The 19139-nt window shown below is 45.6% G+C and overlaps 1 non-coding gene across 1 annotated transcript; it reads right to left on the reverse strand.

Annotated features, from left to right (window-relative positions):
• Positions 1 to 15775: 15775 nt before the first annotated feature.
• Positions 15776 to 15882, reverse strand: LOC111750876 (U6 spliceosomal RNA). The gene has a single exon (XR_002785933.1). It is a non-coding gene; the product is annotated as a U6 spliceosomal RNA (small nuclear RNA).
• Positions 15883 to 19139: the final 3257 nt, after the last annotated feature.

Genomic DNA, 19139 nt, shown 5'->3' on the forward strand with positions numbered 1-19139 from the left:
AGAGTGACAGATATTGACTGGCAGCTAGTGTGTCTGCCACATTAAACTGGCCACAAGCATTAGCCCCAGGGCTGATGGGTGTTCACAGAGCAGCGACACAGTGCAGCTTGTGGGCCTCTCTCTCTGTGCCTCTGTGGAAAGGTTGTGCGACGGGAACTCAGAGGCAGCGCTGAGGATTTTGTCTCACAAAAGACAAAACAGGCTGCCAAAAAGGAAGTGGAGTTTTAATAGCAGCTTCAATCCAACTAGGGAGCAACCACAAGAACAAAAGAGCCAGCTTTAAGCAACTGCCTTTCCAGTCTGATCTTATGGTCTGTCAAATGGACACTCTAGCTTTCGTGGGAGATGCACCTTCAAGTGACAGAAATGACTTTGCCACTTTGGTGGCCCTTAGTAGTCACAAGGAAGTGTGAGGAGAGCATTGAATGGCAGACAAAGGGGTCTGGAGGCCAAGTTTCTAGGTTCTGGACACAACAGGCCTCGTGGCGAGGTCCTCTGTAAAGATCTCACCACATCTTCCAGCAAGGGCTGTCGCCGTCATGTGTCCCCAGCTGCCTTCAGGGGACAACCTCCCGCTGGATACGACTGGGGTGGAGGGAGGGCTGTGCCGGTGGGCCATGGAAATGGGATAGAGTCAGACCCCAGGAAGGGTTTATGTCGGTGCCTTCTGGCCTGAGATGAACTCTCCAGCCCTGAAAATCTTCCCCTTGACCACAAATGAACCAGAACCGAATGCTGGAGGGCTCTGGGTATCAGGCTGTACTGCTGAATATCCCGCCTTTCTAGGTAGCCATTTTAGCCAATTTCAGTTACAGGGAAGGGTTATGAACCCTCTTTCCTGGTTAATGGGATTTTTGTTTATGGGGATTTCTCTATTAATGAAGAAAATACATCCAGAAACACTCTTTTTTTGGCAGAAACTTCATGACTAAAGGAGCTACAAGGAAGCATTTAAAGATGTGGGGGAGGGGGCAGGGGTTGGGTAGAATTGTGGTGGGCAAAGTTCACACAACACAAATTTAGGTTATGTTAATATTCTGGAGGACGCACACTCTGCCTCTCAGGTGGGCCCTCTGTGTGAAGGAGAAGAGTCGGGTTAAAGTGGGGAGTGGCTGCTGAGATGAAACGTTTGCTGAGCACAAAAGGACAGGCTGGGAGGGGGTGAGAACGACCTGACTTCAACAAATCTAGAAAACACGCAAGGAGCCCTGGTGGAGCAATGGTTATGTGCTTGGCTGCTAACCAAAAGGTCGGCGGTTCGAACATACCAGCTCCCAGCTCTATGGGAGAAAAGGCCTGGCGATCTGCTCCTGTAAAGGTGACAGCCTAGAAAACCCTGTGGGGCAGTTCTACTCTGTCATATAGGGTGGCGATGAGTCACAATAGACTTGACAGCACACAACAACAGGAGATGTGCCATTATTTGTTCCATTCTTAAAAAGATAGAAAATGCTGTTGATTGAATTATGACTTGACTTCAGTTATAAGGAGCACTCCAATTCCAGAGAGATTAAAAATGTGAAAAAGAAATGTGCCATATGGTTGGTGAAATTTGACAACTCACGTTCCTTCACTCAAGTATGCACGGGGTCCGCGTACTCCCCTCCGCCTGTGAGGTGCCCGCTCTGCTGGTTCTGGAACGAGGGCGTGAAGAGCCTTAGGACCGTCCTCCAGGGGCCCAAGTAGCAGGGATGCCAGGGCTGTGGCTGTCAAACCTGGAGGTGCACCCCAACGCTGAAACTTGTTAAAAGAGAAAATGATTTAGTGGGTCTGCAGAAACCTTGGTTTTAACTAGTACATCACATGCTTTTAATACAAGCAGTCCGCATAGAGCACTCCAGGGAACACACCTGTAGTGCTCAGCCACAGTGTTTCAATGGACACCAGCTCTTCTCTCAGCCCTTCATCCCTGCCAGTGCCTGCACATGTGGGCCCTCCTGCCGGACCGGCCTTTCCCTCCTCCTCACCTGGCAGGCCTCACCTGAAGCCTCTGGGTCCTGCAGCAGCCTGCCCTGACCACGTAGGCTCATGTCTCTGTGGCATGCTCTCGGAGCACTTTCTGCTTCTCCTTCCTGGCACTATGACAACTATAAAACCAGTTGCCATCGAGCCAACCCTGACTCATGGTAACTCCATGTGTGTCAGAGTAGAACCATGCTTCACAGAGTTTTCAATGGCTGGGTTTTCAGAAGTAGATCTTCAGGGCTTCCTTCCGAGGTGCATCTGGGTGGACTTGAACCTCCAACCTTTCAGTAAGCAGCTGACCATGTTAACCATTTGCACCACCTAGGGACTCCAGTAACAACAGTAATTAAGTGTCATTAAGTGCTGGATGTTGCTGTCTCTTCCTTCCAAAGGCGAGCTTCACGAGGGCTTGGATTGTGTCTGCCTCTTGAACCACAGGGCCTAACCCAGGTTCTGACACATAGCAGGCTATCAATAAATGTTTGTTTTGAAGCAAGAACACAAATGCTCAGGTGTTAGAAAAGGAAAGCAGAGTATACTAGATACTTTATTTCATTTTGGTTGGGCAAGAAGTTAACACTAGTACAACAGCAACACATTTAGGGCAAATCTATAAGTTTTTTCCATCCGCATTTTAGCAATGATTATCTCTGGAATTGGAATTATGGGCATTTGTTTGTTTTATCCATATTTTCTGTAAGAAACAACTATTGCATGTAAAAAAAAAAAAAAAAGGAAAAAATTGAACCAGATCCTGAAGCCCATGGAGAGCAGTTGCATGGATTGAGGTGGGGACATTGGAATTCCAAACAGGGGAAGGTTGGGGAGCAGGGGGAGACTCAGGGCTGCCTTAGCAAAACAGAGAGGGTCTAGGACCAGGTGTTCAGGAAGGTGAGCAGAGAAGCAGCTGCCAGCTGGAGGTGAGGAGGGCTGCCCGCCTAGCCTTACCTGCCCACTGTGGCTGCTCTTCCCCCAAACACAGTCTGGGCTGGGCCCACATTACCTTGACAGATGGGACCTGTGGGGATTTGCCAAAGGGAAGATCCCATTGCTGGAGAAAGCCAGGACAGCTCAAGGAGCCTCTTCCAACCCACTCACTCTCAAAAGGTCCAGTGAAGGTTTACCCTCAATTCTGACCTTATATATAAGGTCAGCAGAAGGTGACTTCAGGGGTCCCTATTCCTATTTGCTAATCCCGCAATTCTTTTCATATGGGGCAATGCCTTTATTACAATTAGAGATTAAAATTCAATGCTGGTTGAAGTAACTCTTGACTGAAACTCACGCTGAAATCTAACCACCCAATGAACCTGTGTAAATCATTACTATAAGATGATTTTCAGTTTTAGCAGAAGAGAGGAGTCTTTTTTTTAAAGGCCCCTGAAAGTGACCTAAAGGTTCAGTAGCCAGCCTCCAAAATGGCCCCAATGAGCCTCACTTCCAGATATTCAAACCCTTGTGTAGTCTCCCTCCGCATTAAATAAGGCTGAACTTTGTAGCCGCTGTTGTTGTTAGGTGCCATTGAGTCAGTTCTGACTCATCGCAACCCTATATGACAGAGTAGAACTGCCCCATAGGGTTTCCAAGGAAAAGCTGGTGGATTCAAACTGCTGACCTTTTGGGGAGCAGGCAAGCTCTTAACAGCTGCGCCACCAGAGCTCCCATTGTAACCACTAGAATATTGCAAAATAATGGTGTGGGAATGCTGAGGCTAGACCATAAAAGACATCATAGCTTCTACCTTGTTCCCTTTGAGGGAGACCAGTTGCCTCACACAGTCCACTGGCGAGGTCTACGTGTTGAGGAACCAAGGCCCCCTGCCAACAGCCGGCACCAACTTGACAGCTGTGTGAGTGAACCATCTTGGAAGTGGATCCTCCAGTCTCAGCTGAGCCTTCAAGTGACTTCAGCTGACATCTGGAATGCAACCTCACAGGAGATCTCACAACCGTCAAGCTAAGCTACTTACAAACTTCCAACCCAAAGAAACTGTGTGAAAAGATAAATGTTTATTTTTTAAAACCACTAAGTTGGGGGGGCAATTTGTTATGCACAAGTAGAAAACTTAATCAGAAGGTTTGACCTCTATCCTAAGACAGGAAGTTAGAAAGCGAAAGGAAACGTGAGGTTTTTTTTGTTTTTTGGGGGGGAGGAAAGGAAAAAATACAAGACTGGGAACGAAGGGAAGGATTCATTTTGATAGCTTCATAATTTTGCCATAGGATCTGCTCTTTTTGCCTTCAACTTTGGAAGTTATAAGGAGAGTTATTTCTGCCTTGGGAAGCTCTATGTGCCTAAGCTTAGACAGAGTGCTGTGTTTGAGTCATGCCAATATTGTGGCACACAGTTTATACCAATATTTAAAAATCACTCCTTATTACAAAGGTTTTTACTCTCAGGAGATTCCCCATCAGAGCTGTAACTATTCAGATCCATCCCACATATATAAGGTTGCACCATGAAAAAAAAATAAGCTAAACTTTGCAGAATTTTTTTTTTAATTACAGTGTTGTTGTTGTGGTTTGTTAGCTACATCAAGTAGGCCCAAACTCATGGTGACCACATGTACAATGGAACAAAACCCTACCTGAACCTGCTATCCTCATAATCGGTTACAGTTGGGACCCTTGTGATCCATAGGGTTTTCGTTGGCCGAATTTCAAAATTAGGTCGCCAGGCCTTTCTTCCTGGTATGTCTTAGTCTGGAAGTTCTGCTGAAACCTGTCCAGCATTTTCTTGGTTATCCAGGGCTGCTGTAACAGAAATACTACAAGTGGATGGCTTTAACAAAGAGAAATTAATTTTCTCACAGTCTAGCAGGCTACAAGTCCAAATTTAGGGCATCAACTCCAGGGGAAGTGTCTATCTCTGTTGGCTCTGGAGGAAGGTCCTTGTCATCATTCTTCCCTTGGTCTGGGAGATTCTCAAGGCAGGAACCTCTAGTCCAAAGGATGCGCTCTGCTCCTGGTGTTTCTTTCTTGGTGGTATAAGTTCCCCCTGTCTCTCTGCTCACTTCTCTCTTTTATATCTCAAAAGAGATTGGCTTAAGACATTATCTATCATATCTCATCAATATAACTGCTGCTAATCCCTCTCATTAACATCATAGTGATAGGACTTACAACACATAGGAAAATCACATCAGATGACAAAATGGTGGACAATCACGCAATACTGGGACTGAAAGCCCAGCCAAATTGATACAAATATTTTTGGGGGACATAATTCAATCCATGACAAGCATCATAGCAACACACAAACCTCCACCAACAGACGGGTGGTGGTTGCGCGTGAGGTTCATGAGAATCTAACCTGGGTCTCCGGCACAAAAGGTGAAAATCCTACTACTGAACCACGAGTACTAATTTTGGGGGCCTCCAATGGATGGCACTGACGAAGAGTTTCATGTTCTCTTGATCCGGAGAATTTTAAAACCATAGAACCACTGCATTAATCCTCGCATCTCCATACTATGGAAAGAGAACACATTGGTGAAATAAAATGTGGTTGCCCAGGGCAGGTTTCTTAAATGTGCCTTGGTCATGAATATCTAAGAGTCTCTGCTGGGCCACCAGCTTCTAGAACTGGGCACTGGGATCAGAATCGAGGTCCCACAGACAGAGTAGCCATCTCTACTAGCTACCTTACAAGAACTTTGATTTCCTGCCAAGGTGGAGAAAACTCAGCCCTAGGAAATTATATCATCCCTTGAGCCTTTACCAAATTCGCCTACATTATTTTGTTCATTTTTGAGTGATTTTTATGAAAAGTCATAATTGATCGTTTTTCTGAAGCATACATGCAAAGCCTTCAGTTTGAAGGTGCTGCATAGCAATAAGTCACTCAACGGGGGGTTAGCCCAGCCGACCACCTGGCATCTCTGTCTCCATATAGCTCTTTTGTAGCTACCCATTACTTTGTTCAAATGTACATTAGAGTCTGAAGAGGGGTGATTGTTCGGATGACTGTTGAACAAGTTTTTATTCTCTACCCCCCAAGTCCCCGCAACACACGTACTGAAGGTAGAATAGACAACCTTGCCCATTGATTTTGGCTTTGACCGTGTGGCTTGCTTTGGACAATGGTATGTTAGCAAAGACTTGAAATGTGCTCATGTGGTTGGCTTTGTTCTCTTGTGCTTCTCCCATTGCCACGAGAAGAACATGCCCTAGGCAACTTCTCATTTCAGAAGGAGTGACACACACAAGACAGTCACTCCAGCCAGCCTAAAGACGCATGGCTTGAAGTAGGGTTGCCACACTGAACCACAGGGTATGAGTGAGAAACAAGCACTTACTGTGGCCTGTCCTCAAAGTGCTTATGCTGTTTGTTATACAGCATTACAGTGCAATAGCTGCCGACTGAGACATGAGTTCATGGGGAAAATTGTATGCTCTTATTAAACTCTCACCTTCCATGCAAGACACATGGGTTTGATTCCCGGCCAATGCACCTCTCACACAGACACCACACATCTATCGGTAGAGGCTTGCACGATGCTATGATGCTGAACAGGTTTCAGTGGAGATTCCACACTAAGACACACTAGGAAGAAACGCTTGGAGATCTACTTCCAAAAATCAGCCAGTTAAAACCCTATGGATCACAATGGATGGACTTGCAACTGATTGTGAGGAGGGCACAGTACTAGACAGTGTTTGGTTCTGTTGTGTATGAGGTCAACTGTACGGCAGCTAACAACAACGTAATAGCCATGAATTTTATGATTTGCAAATGCCTCATGTCAGGGCCTTTAGGAATAGCTAGAATCTCCTGGAGAGGGCATGTGCTCAAGGGTTGTGCCGCTCCCCCGCTCCCACCCTGTGCCTACGCTGAAGGCTTAGCGCCAGCTCCATCCGGACCCATTCTTGGCAAGTCTTACCATCCCCACCCCCAGCTTATACCTGAGGGTCAAACTGAACTCAGACTTTCCTCCTATGTTTCAAAGGTCAAAAATCATTAGAGCCTTCCTCTGCATTTTGTAAATGCAGACATTCTCTAAAATCCTAACGCGAGGGGCTGCTTTGTTCCTTAGTGTGCACTGATTTCTCCTGAAATACACTCCATTTCCAAAGGGAAGTTGACATGAGAGAGAATAGGAAGTATATTTGGGATTTGTGGAATCCAAGTGGAAAATCCAAACCAATGTCAACATGTGTCATTAGCCATTGGGATCAAAGGCTTTAGGGATGACTGTCTAGCAAACGGTGTACAAAAGCCAGCATCAGGGAAAACATCCTTCATCACAGGGCAGAGCTTTCTGAAGGTGAACAGTGGCCCACACAGCTCACTGACTCATGGGAATGTTTTCATGCAGGGACCTTGCTGTTTGGGTGAAACAGTCCTCTGAGGTAAACCATGCTTTTTTTTTATTATTTTATTTTGTTTATTTTGTTGTTGGGAATCCACACAGCAAAACATACACCAATTCAACAGTATCTACATGTACAATTCAGTGACATTGATTCCATTCTTCCAGTTGTGTCAAATAACCCATTCTCAAGATTTCTTTTTTTTTTTTAAGAGCAGAGAAAACACTGAGCTCTGTTCTGCCACTTTCCCAGGACAGAGACTGGGGGGCCACCTTGTGCATCCTGAGCAGAGCCGGCAGCCTGTCGATGTTTAAACACTAGAGGGCAGCATGTGTCCATGCCAAGAAAAGAGCTGGTTTTGAGCACTCCACATTCTGGGCAGGTTATGGCAATCGCTTGCAGTTTTTCTTGCAAACAGAGGCCACAGACTTGGTTACCTGTAGGTCTAGGCTGAGGTACTTTGCTGCAATGTGCTGGGGGAGAAAGGTTTTTAAGGGGTTCTGCTCCTGGACCCCTATTTTATTTGTGGACATGTGTAGGTAACTCATGTCTTTGCTGAATGCATAAAAAAATATATATATATATATACAGGATGAGTGGGAGCTCTGTCACTTACTGTGTGACTTGGGCGTGTCACCCATAAAGAGGGTTGTTGTGAGGATTCAGAATTCAATAAGACAGAGCACGTGAAGAAGTCTTAGCATAGGCCTGGCGTGTGGTAAGTGTTCAATCAAAGCTAATAAGCCACTATATTGGTGGGCTGGAAAAGGGGCCCATGATGAGCATAACCCCAGGAGGACACAGTGTAGGAACAGCCCCCAGGCTGTCTTGAGCTTGGCCACCCTCGTTGCATAGAAAAAGCCCTCAGGTATGGATCCTGCTCAGGGCAGAGCAGCAGTGCCTGAATAGATGTGAGAGTCAACAGCTCATCCCCCCATGCCTCCCAGGCCTCTCACCCCCTACGCACCCTACAGGCCTCTCACCCCCACATGCCCTCCAGGCCTGCTCACCCCCCACCCCCACATCCTCTAGGCCTCTCACCCCTACAGGCCCTCCAGGCCTCTCACCCCCACAGGGCCTCCAGGCCTGCTTACCACCCAAAGGCCTGTTCACCCCCCACACGCCCTCCAGGCCTCTCACCCCCACATGCCCTCCAGGCCTGCTCCCCCCACACATCCTCCAGGCTTTTCACCCCCACAGGCCCTCCAGGCCTGCTCACTCCCCACGGGACCTCCAGGCTCACTGCCCGCTCCCCCACAGGCCCTCCAGGCCTCTCACCCCCAAGGCCCTCCAAAGCTGCTCACCACCCGCCCCACATGCCCTCCAGGCCTCTCACCCCCACATGTCCTCCAAGCCTGCTCACCCACACACACCCTCCAGTTCTGCTCACCACCCAAATGCAATCTAAGTGGAAAATCCAACCAAATGGCAACACTCGTCATCAGCCATTGGGATCAGAGGCTTTTGGGATGCCCCCCAGGTGCTGAAGGAAACTTGAAGCAGTGCAGGTAAGATGTCCTGTGGCTCCTGCTGTCTGGGAACTCCCTCAGTGACCCCATCACACCCACGCTGGTACATCTGGAGCAGGCTATAGAGGGATTCTGATGACCCAAAACAAAGCCTAGTTCTTCAGAACATGTATTACTGTTTTCAAGTGAGCTCAGCCCGGGAAGCTTCAGAAGTTTCTCATGGCTGGGCTGGCTGAATGTTCATGGGCGTCAAGATTTTCAGATTATAGCAGGCATGGAGGCTTGAGTGGCATTCGAGAGCATCTTGCCAGGGTTTGGAAGAAATAACACAGAGCCTTGAGTCTAGATTTCTCAGTGGTAGACACGGAGGTTCACCACAGAGCTGAGTAGCCTTGTTGCTGTTAGGTGCCCTTGAATCAGTTCCCACTTATAGCAGCCCTATGTACAACAGAACGAAACACTGCCCAGTCCTGCACCATCCTCACGATTGTGTTATGCTTGAGCCTGTTGTAGCAGCCGCTGCATCAGTCCATCTCGTTGAGGGTCTTCCTCTTTTTCGCTGACCCTGTATTTTACCACACATGATGTCCTTCTCTAGGAACTGATCCCTCCCGACAACATGTCCAAAGCGTGTGAGACATAGTCTTGCCATCCTTGCTTCTAAGGAGCACTCTGGTTGTACTTAGGCAAACTCTTTAACATGTCCATGCCTCAGACTTCTTAACTGTAGAAAGGACATGAGGATATAGTTTTTGCCCTTTATCTCCTCACAGGAAAATTATCAGGATAAGTAAAATAAGAATACCCTATATATACATTGTACTTACACTTTACTTTTGTGGGGAGACAGTTCTCCATGGATCCCTCGCCTTTCTGGGCATCTTGCTAACAGAAGAACTGACTGACTTTGTTCCAACTAGCTATTCAAGGATGTTTCTGTAGCAAAGAGCCTTGGAAGACTAAGACAGTGTCTCCCTCCAGAGAAAAGAGCAGGTTTGTTTCCTGAGTCCCTGGGCGGTTCAGATGGTTAACACGCTTGACCTCTAGCCAAAAGGTTGGAGGTTCAAGGCCACCCAGAGGCACCCCAGAAGAAAGGGCTGGCATTCTACTTCTGAAAATTCAGCCACTGAAAATCCTGTGGAGCACAGTTCTACTCTGACATTCATGGGGCCACAGGGGAAGAGCAGGAGTCAACTCTACGGCAGCTCGTGGTGATGGATAATAAAGATAGTGCCTCCCCCGGAGCAAAGGAGGAGCCCTGGTTATAACAGTGGTTAAAGCTATCAACTGCTAACAGAAAGGTCAGTGGTTCAAACTCACCAGCAGCTCTGTGGGAGGATGATGTGGCAGTCTGCTTCCACAGAGATTTACAGCCCTGGAAACCCTATGAGTTGTAATCAACTCAACGGCAGCGGGTTCTGGAGCAAAGGGCAGGCAGGCTTACTACCTGTTATAAAAGATTTGAGTTTCCTAAGCAGGGGTTCTCCCCTGTACCCCACAGTGTACACAGGCATCATCTGGCCCTCTTCACATCACCCTGTGGAAACTGGGGTTAGGGATCGGGTGCAAAAATATGCTGATACTGTGAATAAAGCCTTTATTCTCTGATCCAAGTGTCTCGTGTCTTGTGCCACATCCATGAAACTGTAGCACACTACTTTGTTAGCTTGCAAGTAGGTGAAAATCTCCACTCCTTTACAGTTCTTGGCAGCTTTCAGCCATGTTTCCTGATCCAGTTTTTACAACAAACCTGTGAGCTGAGCATGGCAGATTTTTTTTTTTCTTCCCATTTTGCAGATGACATAACAGAGGCTCAGGAAGTTTGGGAACATTTCCAAGGTCAGCTAGTACCATGGCAGAGGAGATACTTAAGTCTAGAAAATAAATGCTATATAATTAAAATCAATATTTTCTCCAAACTTCTTCCCTAACCCGCAAGGGTTTACTAGGATTCATGTGGGCTTTTAAAATTATTAGTTTTCAATTTCCCCAAGAGACAAAGAAGTAAAGGGTGAGTTTGTTCTATTACCTTCTTCCACCCCTCCTCTTAGACAGTTGCCTCTGAGTTGACTCCAATTCATGGTGACCTTATACACAACAGAACAAAGCTGAGTGGCCCTGCGCCATTCTCCCATTCACCAGCATGTTTGAGTCCATCATTTTGGCTACTGCGCCAGTCCATCTCACCAATGGTCTCTCTCGCCCTCACTGGCCCTCTATGTCACCAAACACGATGTCATCCTTTAGCAATTGGTCCCTCCTGATGATGTGTTTAAAGCAAACGAGTCAGACAATGTTCTATTGTGATCCATAGGTTTTTACTGACTAATTTTAGGAAGTAGGTCACCAGGCCTTTCTTTCTAGCCTGTCTTTGTCTGGAAGCTATTGTAGGGTAGTATATTAGACTCGATGCCCTCATTCTCTGCTGTCCAATGCAGCAGCCACCGGCCACATGTGGCTACTGAGCCCTTGAAAACTGGCCTGTTCCAAGTATAAAATACATACAGCTGGATTTAAAGATTTCATACCAAAAATAGGAATGTAAACTATCCCAATCATTTTATACTACCTAATGAAATATTTTGGTTAAGTTGGGTTAAATAGACTATTCTTAAAATTAATTTCACCTGTTTCTCTTTGAAAACGTTTTAAATGGAGCTACTGTAGAATTTATAATTACAAGTGTGGCTTGCATTTACGGCTCACATATTTCTACTGGACAGCGTTGCTCTACCAACCATTTCATGTTACAGAAAAAGAGAAGCCATCCGGTGGCTTATCTGATATCACAAATCTAGTCAGTGCCAGAGTGGGATCTAAAGCAGTGACTCTCCCATGCCCAGCTCTTGAGAGCATTTCAGTGAAGCTTAGTCATGAAGGAAGAGACGTTTCCGTTTTCTTCATTTCTGCCCCACTAAAGGACCTTTTTTTTTTTTTTTTTAAAGGACCAGCACAACGCCTGGAGCACACAGTAGGTGCTCCATAAAAAAAAAAAAAGGTTGTAAAATCTATTAATCCTTTCGCCTGCGGTCTCTGAATGCAACGCCCTACAAAGCCTTTGCAATGTTGCCCCCAGCTGGCGGGTTGGTGGAAGTGCTCAGGGAAGTCCTTCCGAAGCCAGCTTGGGTGCGCATGTTGTGTGAGTCTTGTGTGCACGCGTGTTGTGTGCGTGTGTGATTGGTGGTGTGTGTGCACAAGACCCAGGCTTACTTTAACACTCCAAAGTGATAGTATTCCTTAGCTTAACTCTATTCTCCCCATCCCTGTTGCATCAGATGCTGAGTCCACACATCCTTAAGCAATTGTGGGAAATTGTTGGATGCTTTTTTCTTATCTAGTGGTTTTTAGACTCCGAGTGACCCCACGTGACAGAGTAGAGTTGCCCCCATAGGGTTTTTGGGAGTAATCTTTGTGGAAGCAGATTGCCAGATCTGTCTCTTGCAGAGCCATTGGGTGAGTTCGAACTGCCAATCTTTCAGTTAACAGCCAAGTGCTTAACTCTTGCACTACTAGGGCTGCTTATTGCGGGAAGAGTCCGCTGTTTACATGGGGGTCCCCAAGCCCCATGAAGGTCTTGTTGCAGTGTTGGGTCTTCTTTCTTTAACATAAAAAAATTTTCCTCAACAGTACACTAATGTCTCTGGGGGCCTCGAGAAGTCTCCAGCGGGAAGTTCTGGCTCCAGCCTGTGCTGGTGTGCAGATGTTCCCTGCTCCACACGAAACAGCTTGCGTTCGCGCTCTGGACGTCCTGCTTGGGCACGGAGGCAATGAGTGATTGAAGGCAGCTGTTGGACAGTTGGATTTGCCAGGCGGCGGGGGGAGCCCAGGGCTCCAGCATGAAGCCCCACTTTGTGCCAGACAAGAAAGAAATGAGAAATGTGTGTTTAATGATCGAGCTTCCTGGAGAGCCCAAAAACATGTGGTACAAAATGTTCACGTGCTGAAAACACGTGTAAAACACTGACGGAATGGTGCTTACCTCCAGCATGAAGGCTCAGGGCCCCACCCGGAGGACGATACCTGGAGAATGCAGGTGGGAACCCCAGTTTTTCTGATGGCTTCGGGTCACTAACCTGTTTTTTTATTCCAACATGCATTTAATCAAATATTTAAAACCTCTGAAATAACTGAATGTTTTCCTTTCAGAAATAAAAATAATCAGTGTTAGATTGGCAAATATAAGAAATATATACGGTGAAACCTGTGAGAGCCGGAACTAGACGAGACTGTCTTGTTTTTCCGGGTCTTGCCCGTTTTCCACCTTTGGCAGGGTGCAGCTTGCCACTTTTCTATCAGTGGAAAATATTTGAGTTTTCCTTCTCTGACAAGTTTCTGCCTTACACAGTTTCCAGCTTTTGCAGGTTTCACTGTGCTTTCTATATGTTGTTGTTGTTAACTGTTGTTGAGCTGGCTCTGACTCATGGCAACCCTCTGTACAACGAGTGAAACATTACCTGGTCCTGTGTCATCCCCACAATCGCTGGTATGCTTGAGTCCACTGTTGCGGTCATTGTGTATTTTGGTGACTTCCAACCTACAGGGCACATCTTCCAGCACCATATCAGATAATATTCTGTTGTGACCCATAAGGTTTCACTGGCTAATTTTCAGAAGTAGATCACCAGGCCTTTCTTCCTAGTCTGTCTTAGCCCAGAAGCTTAGCTGAAACCTGTCTGTCATGGGTCACCCTGCTGGTATTTGAAATATTGATGGCATAGCTTCCAGCATAATAGCAACATGCAGGCCATGACAGTACAGCAAACTGACAGTTGGGTGGTGGTTTTATAACATAATTCAGGTAAATTCTTAATTCCTATTCACTTCAGAAAAATGAAATACTGCTCATCTTCTGCATTATTAAAAATGCTACGAAGTAATGTGAAATAAAATACTAAAACTGGAGAAAGACACCCTGCTACCATGATTCTTCTTAAATGCATGCTTTCTTTTTATGTATCTTGCAACTAGATCTCATAAGTATAAATATCTGTCATGATAAAATTTTTCACTGCTTTCAAAATGATAGAAAATACAGGATTGCCATTTCAAAGCTTTAGCACTAGAACCAGCAACCTATGTTTCCAGAAAGATTAGTCAGAAGGATTCTTAATTTTGATAAGTGTCTTATGTGCCTGGTGCGGCCATAACACAAATACCACAAGTGGGTCACTTCAAAAAACAGGAATTTATTGTCTCATAGTTCTGGAGGCTGGAAGTCCCAATCAGGGCATCTACTCTAGGGGAGGCTCCTTCCTTGTGAGTAGCCCCAGGAGTTTCTTGGTTTGTGTGGTAGTTCCTCAAAAGACTAAAAATGTAACTAGTATATGACCCAGCAATTCCCCAAGGGACTTGAATATACGCCAAGGGACTTGAAAGCAGCAACACGAACAGACTTGTGTACACCAGTGTTCACGGCAGCACTATTTACAATTGCTGAAAAGGTGGAAACAGCCTAAATGTCCCTCAGTGGATGAACAGATAAAATATGGTACATACATACAAGAGAATGCTATTTGGCCAGAAAGACAAATGAAGTTTTGATTCTTGCTACAGCATGGATGGAGCTTGAAGGCATTATGTTGAGTGAAATAAGTCAGTCACAAAAGGACAGGTATTATATGACCTCACTTATATAAAAAGACAAGAACAAGGCAAATGTACAGAGGCCAAGTTTATTAGCGGTTATGGCGGGGGGGAGGGAGGAGGAGAGGCAGCTATTGTTTATGGAATACTGAGCTCCGGTTTACAGTGATGGAAAACTTGCATTGATTAAGGGCAGGGTTGCACAGCCAATTAATGAAATAGATGTCAATAAGTTGTGCACCTGTAAAAGTTGAACTGGCAAATGTTTGTGATAGATACATTTACAACGACAGTAATTTCTGTTTTTTTTAAGCCACCCAATTTTGTTACAGCAGTCATAGAAAACTAATACAGCCAAACTCTTCCCAAATCTTGGCTTGTGCTGAGTGTCATATGATGGATGCATCTGTCATTTAACTGTCCTCTAGGTGCTGCCAACAGCAGGCGGCAGGACTTTGCGAGGATGGTAGATAGGTTGACTGACATCTTACTTCACCTGGGCATCAGGGAGTCTTGGCTGTAGGTTGAACCAGGATCAACTTTCCCCACAGAAATATAAGCCCCAAGGCCAGCCCAAGCAACCCTCAGCTTCTCTTTGGACTTTTAGGTTCTGTTCCCTCCTTCTCTCTGCCCTCTGATCTGCCTTCTGCCTTTTTCACAGTCTTCTTCCCTTGGCTAACTCATCCCCAAGGCTGCTCAGGAGGTAAGTAAGGGGAGGGACTCACTTCTGTTCCCTTATCCAGCCCTGCCCAGACACAGGCTTCAGTACTGTGCTTAGGTGCCTAGACCAAAATAAAAAGGAGAAGCTCTTTTTTTTTTTTTTTAATTTTCCAGTAGTCCTTTTCAGAAGAAAGATTTACTTCTTGAGAATTTTGAACTTGAATTCCTAGTTTGGCACACTGCTGGTATCCTCCCCAGACCTGTTATCTCCTTCTTCCTTGGTACATGAGCACACAGGTGAAGTCTGCCTCTCCCAGTCTTCCTTGTGGCTCACCAATGGAATTTGAACAGGAGTGCTGCTTCTACCTTGCTTGCTCAGGAAGGAATTTGCTGCCCTGGTCTCTCTCTCTCTCCTTCCAGTGGCATTCTCCTGACCTGGCTTCAGCCATGTAGCCAGGCCAACACCTTAGGAGGTAGTGGAGTCACAAGACAGAAGACAGCTGCGTTCTTGCCAGTAAGTGGCAAAGCTCCGATTTTGTTCACAGAGCCAGTTCCCCAATGTAGAGTCTGTCTCATGAGAGAGAAATAAACGTCTGTCTTCTGAAAAGCACCATATTTTTGGTTTCTTTGTTACAGCAGCTTTGCTTGTACCCTAGCATGCTAATTTGCCAGGTAAGTTTCACGGACCCTATCCTCTATACTTTTTTTTTTAATAATATTTTATTGTAATTTCGGTGAAAGTTTACACAGCAAATTTGGTTCCCATTTGACAATTTCTGCACAAATAGAAATATGGAACACTTCATGAATTTGCATGTCATCCTTGAGCAGGGGCCATGCTACTCTTCTCTGTATCGTTCCAGTTTTAGTATCTGTGCTGCCGAAGCCAGCATTCTGTCAATCTTTCTTGTAATCCCAGGAGAGACAGAAGGCAATTTCAGTGATGTAGCGTACGACTTGGAGATTAGGGTCTCAAGTTACAGCATAAGGTGAAAACCGTAGATAGTTAGGGCTATCTTTTTTGTTTTTTTAAAGTCCTTTCTTAAAAAGAAAGTCTCTGTGTTAGGAGCATTTCTCAAGAAGCCCGATGTGAGCCACTTTTTCATCCACCCCACATAAGTGTTTGGACTGCATTCACAAGCCATGCAGCCGAAGAAATGTCTTTGACTCATGCTCAGTTTGGCAAGAGGCTCACAACATGAGAAGGTCTTGGGTCCTGAGACACATGGAGCAAATAGCAGCATCTTATGTTCAGCTCACTCTAGGGCAGTGGTTCTCATTTGGGAGAAATTTTGCCTCCCAGGGGACACTTGGCAAGGTCTGGAGGCAGTTGTGGTTGTCATAACTGGGTTGGGGGTGCTGCTGGCATCTAGTGGGTAGAGACAGAGATGCTGCTAAATGTCCTACAATGCACAAGACAGCCCCTCGCGACAAAGGATTATCTGGCCCAAAATGCCCATAGTTTTGAGGCGAGAGACCCTGCTCTGTAGCGTCAACTTATTAAGAGGAACGGCAGGGTAAATCCTTGAGCGTGCACTTCCCAGAAACCATTCCCTTCTTGCACATGCTTATTTTAGTTTGAATAAATTAAATATGCTGTTCTTGCTGTTCGTTTGAACCAAAGAGGTTAATGTTGGCAAAATCGTGGATCTTTGGCAATTCCTTCATGTCTTAATGTTTTAGAGAGCAAAGATTCCCTATTTGGGGGATTATTCAATTCCTGGCCAGCTCAGGAGGTTTCATCTTTAACGACCATCCATGCTTTACCTTGCCGAAGCTTTTCCTTTCCAAGTGGCGGGGGCTCCTCCTCTCCTGTCGAAAGAATGCTCCGCCGATCTGTTGCTTTCCTGGTCAGGGATACTTTCCACAATAGCCAATCTCAAAGGCTCTCTTCTTCATTTCATCTTGTAATGCTTCAAGAAAGATCCACCTCATGCCAGCTTCAAAAATAAATAAATACAAAGCAAAACCCCAAACCTCAAACCCATTGCTATAGAGTCAATTCCGACTCATGGTGACCCATATGCTGCAGAGTAGAACTTCTCCGTAGGGTTTTTTTTTTTTTTTTTTGGCTGTAATCTTTGTGAAAGACAGGGATGGGGTAGAGGGTAGGACTGGCCCTTAGGGCCTATGCTATTATTAATTTATCACAAGTTATTCAAAAAAGATTAGCTCCATCTAGAAAGTCTGGGTCTTGGAGGTTTTAAAAGCCTTTGCAAGCAATATCTCATTCAAGTGGATTTTTCCAATTTTTAGATAAGGAAATTGAGAAGATACAAGATTTGACTAAAATTACTCTGCATTAATGGCTGATGGGATCTACCCTCATTTCTTCCTCATGCTTCTGCCTCCATTGCATTAACCTACTGTTTGCGTGTCCTTTTCATTCCACGGGGTTTGGACTGTGTCTTAGGCTAGGTTTTCTAGAGAAGCAAAACCAGTGAAGCATTTATATAAACATAAAAACAGAGAGAGATTTGTTTTAAGGAAATGGCTCAGACATTATGGAGGCTGGCAGGTCCCAAATCCATGGGTCGGACAGCAGGTTGGAGGTTTATTCTGATTCACATGGTTGCAGGGGCTGATGCATCCAAAATCTGTAGGTCAGGTGGCAGGCTGAAGTCTTCCCATGCCCCAAGAACCAGAGACCAGAGGATGAGATGAGTGCAGGATTGAGAGAGAGAGCACGAGCTTTGCCAGAATGTCCATGTGCATATTGGATGCAGGCCATATGCCCAAAGAAACGGCTATTCCAGCTCATTGGCTGGTCACATCAGATCACAAAATGGACGATGATTACATAATGTCTGCCAAACCACTGAGAATCATGGCTTAGCCACGTTGATACGTAACAGTGACCGTTACAAGCCACCAATGCTCTGTGAGGGGCCAGCAGTACTTAAGGTTTCCAGGCTGAGCTTGGTGCTCTTTTCTCTTCTCTTGCTACAAGTGCCCTGTGTTTAATGCCAACGCTTCTCACCCGACATCAGACCCTAGCACCATTGAGGCCCTTGCTACTCCAAGTATGGTCCAGGCACCAGCAACATTGATGTCACTTGGGACATTGAGAATCTTGTTAGAGATCCAGAATCTCAGACCCCACTCCAGACCTGATGGAGCTGCATTTTGACTTGCTTGTGGGTTCCATGCCATCTCTGCCAGAGTTTGGCCAGGATTTCTGGACGTGCCAACCCTTCGCAGCTACCTACATCACCTCTAGCAGATTTAGCCGCTTGTGTAGACCAACATCGTTGGTGAGTTACAACAGGACTCTTGAGATTTTCCAGCCAAGAACAAAGCCAGCAAGCACTGGAGAGAACAGGTATATCATTTGATGCTTTTTGGGTTTTTTGTTTGTTTTTCTTTTTTAGTGGTTCTCAAAGTGTGGTTGTGGTCTCTGGACCTGTAGCATCAGCAACACTGGGAACTTGTTAAAAACACAAGTTCTCAGACCCCAGACCAGCCCCACTGAATCAGAAGCTCTGCACGTGGGGTCCAGCGATCTGCATTTTAACAAGCAATTCTTCTTCCCACCTCATGGCTAATCAGAAGTGGCTTTGTGTAGAATGCCTCTCATTTAGAAAGGCAGACCATTTCAGGTGAAGTCACCAGCTTTCTTAAAGTGTATGACAATTGGTATATTGATTCCCATCTGCCCCCATGGGCTTATTGATTTTATAAAGCAAAATAAAAGACATGAACAACTACTGAATGCCATCTCAAGTAGGCCGACTGCAGAGGGCATTTCAGACCATTGAATCTGAGAGGCCAAGAAGCAATATCAACCCATTATGTGAGCCTGTCCCCCTTTGCCACTTACGGCCTAAGTAGGAAGGCAACCTATCCTCCAAGTAATTACAGACCCTGCTTACTCAGGCAGCCCTCACCCCATGTGATGGGAAATTGGTCATCGAGCTGAGAAGAAATATCGAGAAGCAGATCCAATTTTTCTGTGCAAAAGATTTTCGTTTCAAAACTGCACTTCTGTCCAATTAACCAAAAGCATCATTTTTGTAAGTCAGAGATGGGTGATGAATGAGAGTTCAAAAAGTGGTTTAGATCTTAAGTTATACAAAATAGTGCAAAAGTTCAATGTAAATGTATTTCAAAAGCTTATTTTTCTCCTTGGTACTCATTCATTTTCGTTAGT

Source organism: Loxodonta africana, chromosome 4, assembly GCF_030014295.1.
Source record: "Loxodonta africana isolate mLoxAfr1 chromosome 4, mLoxAfr1.hap2, whole genome shotgun sequence".
Classification (NCBI taxonomy): Eukaryota; Metazoa; Chordata; class Mammalia; order Proboscidea; family Elephantidae; genus Loxodonta; species Loxodonta africana.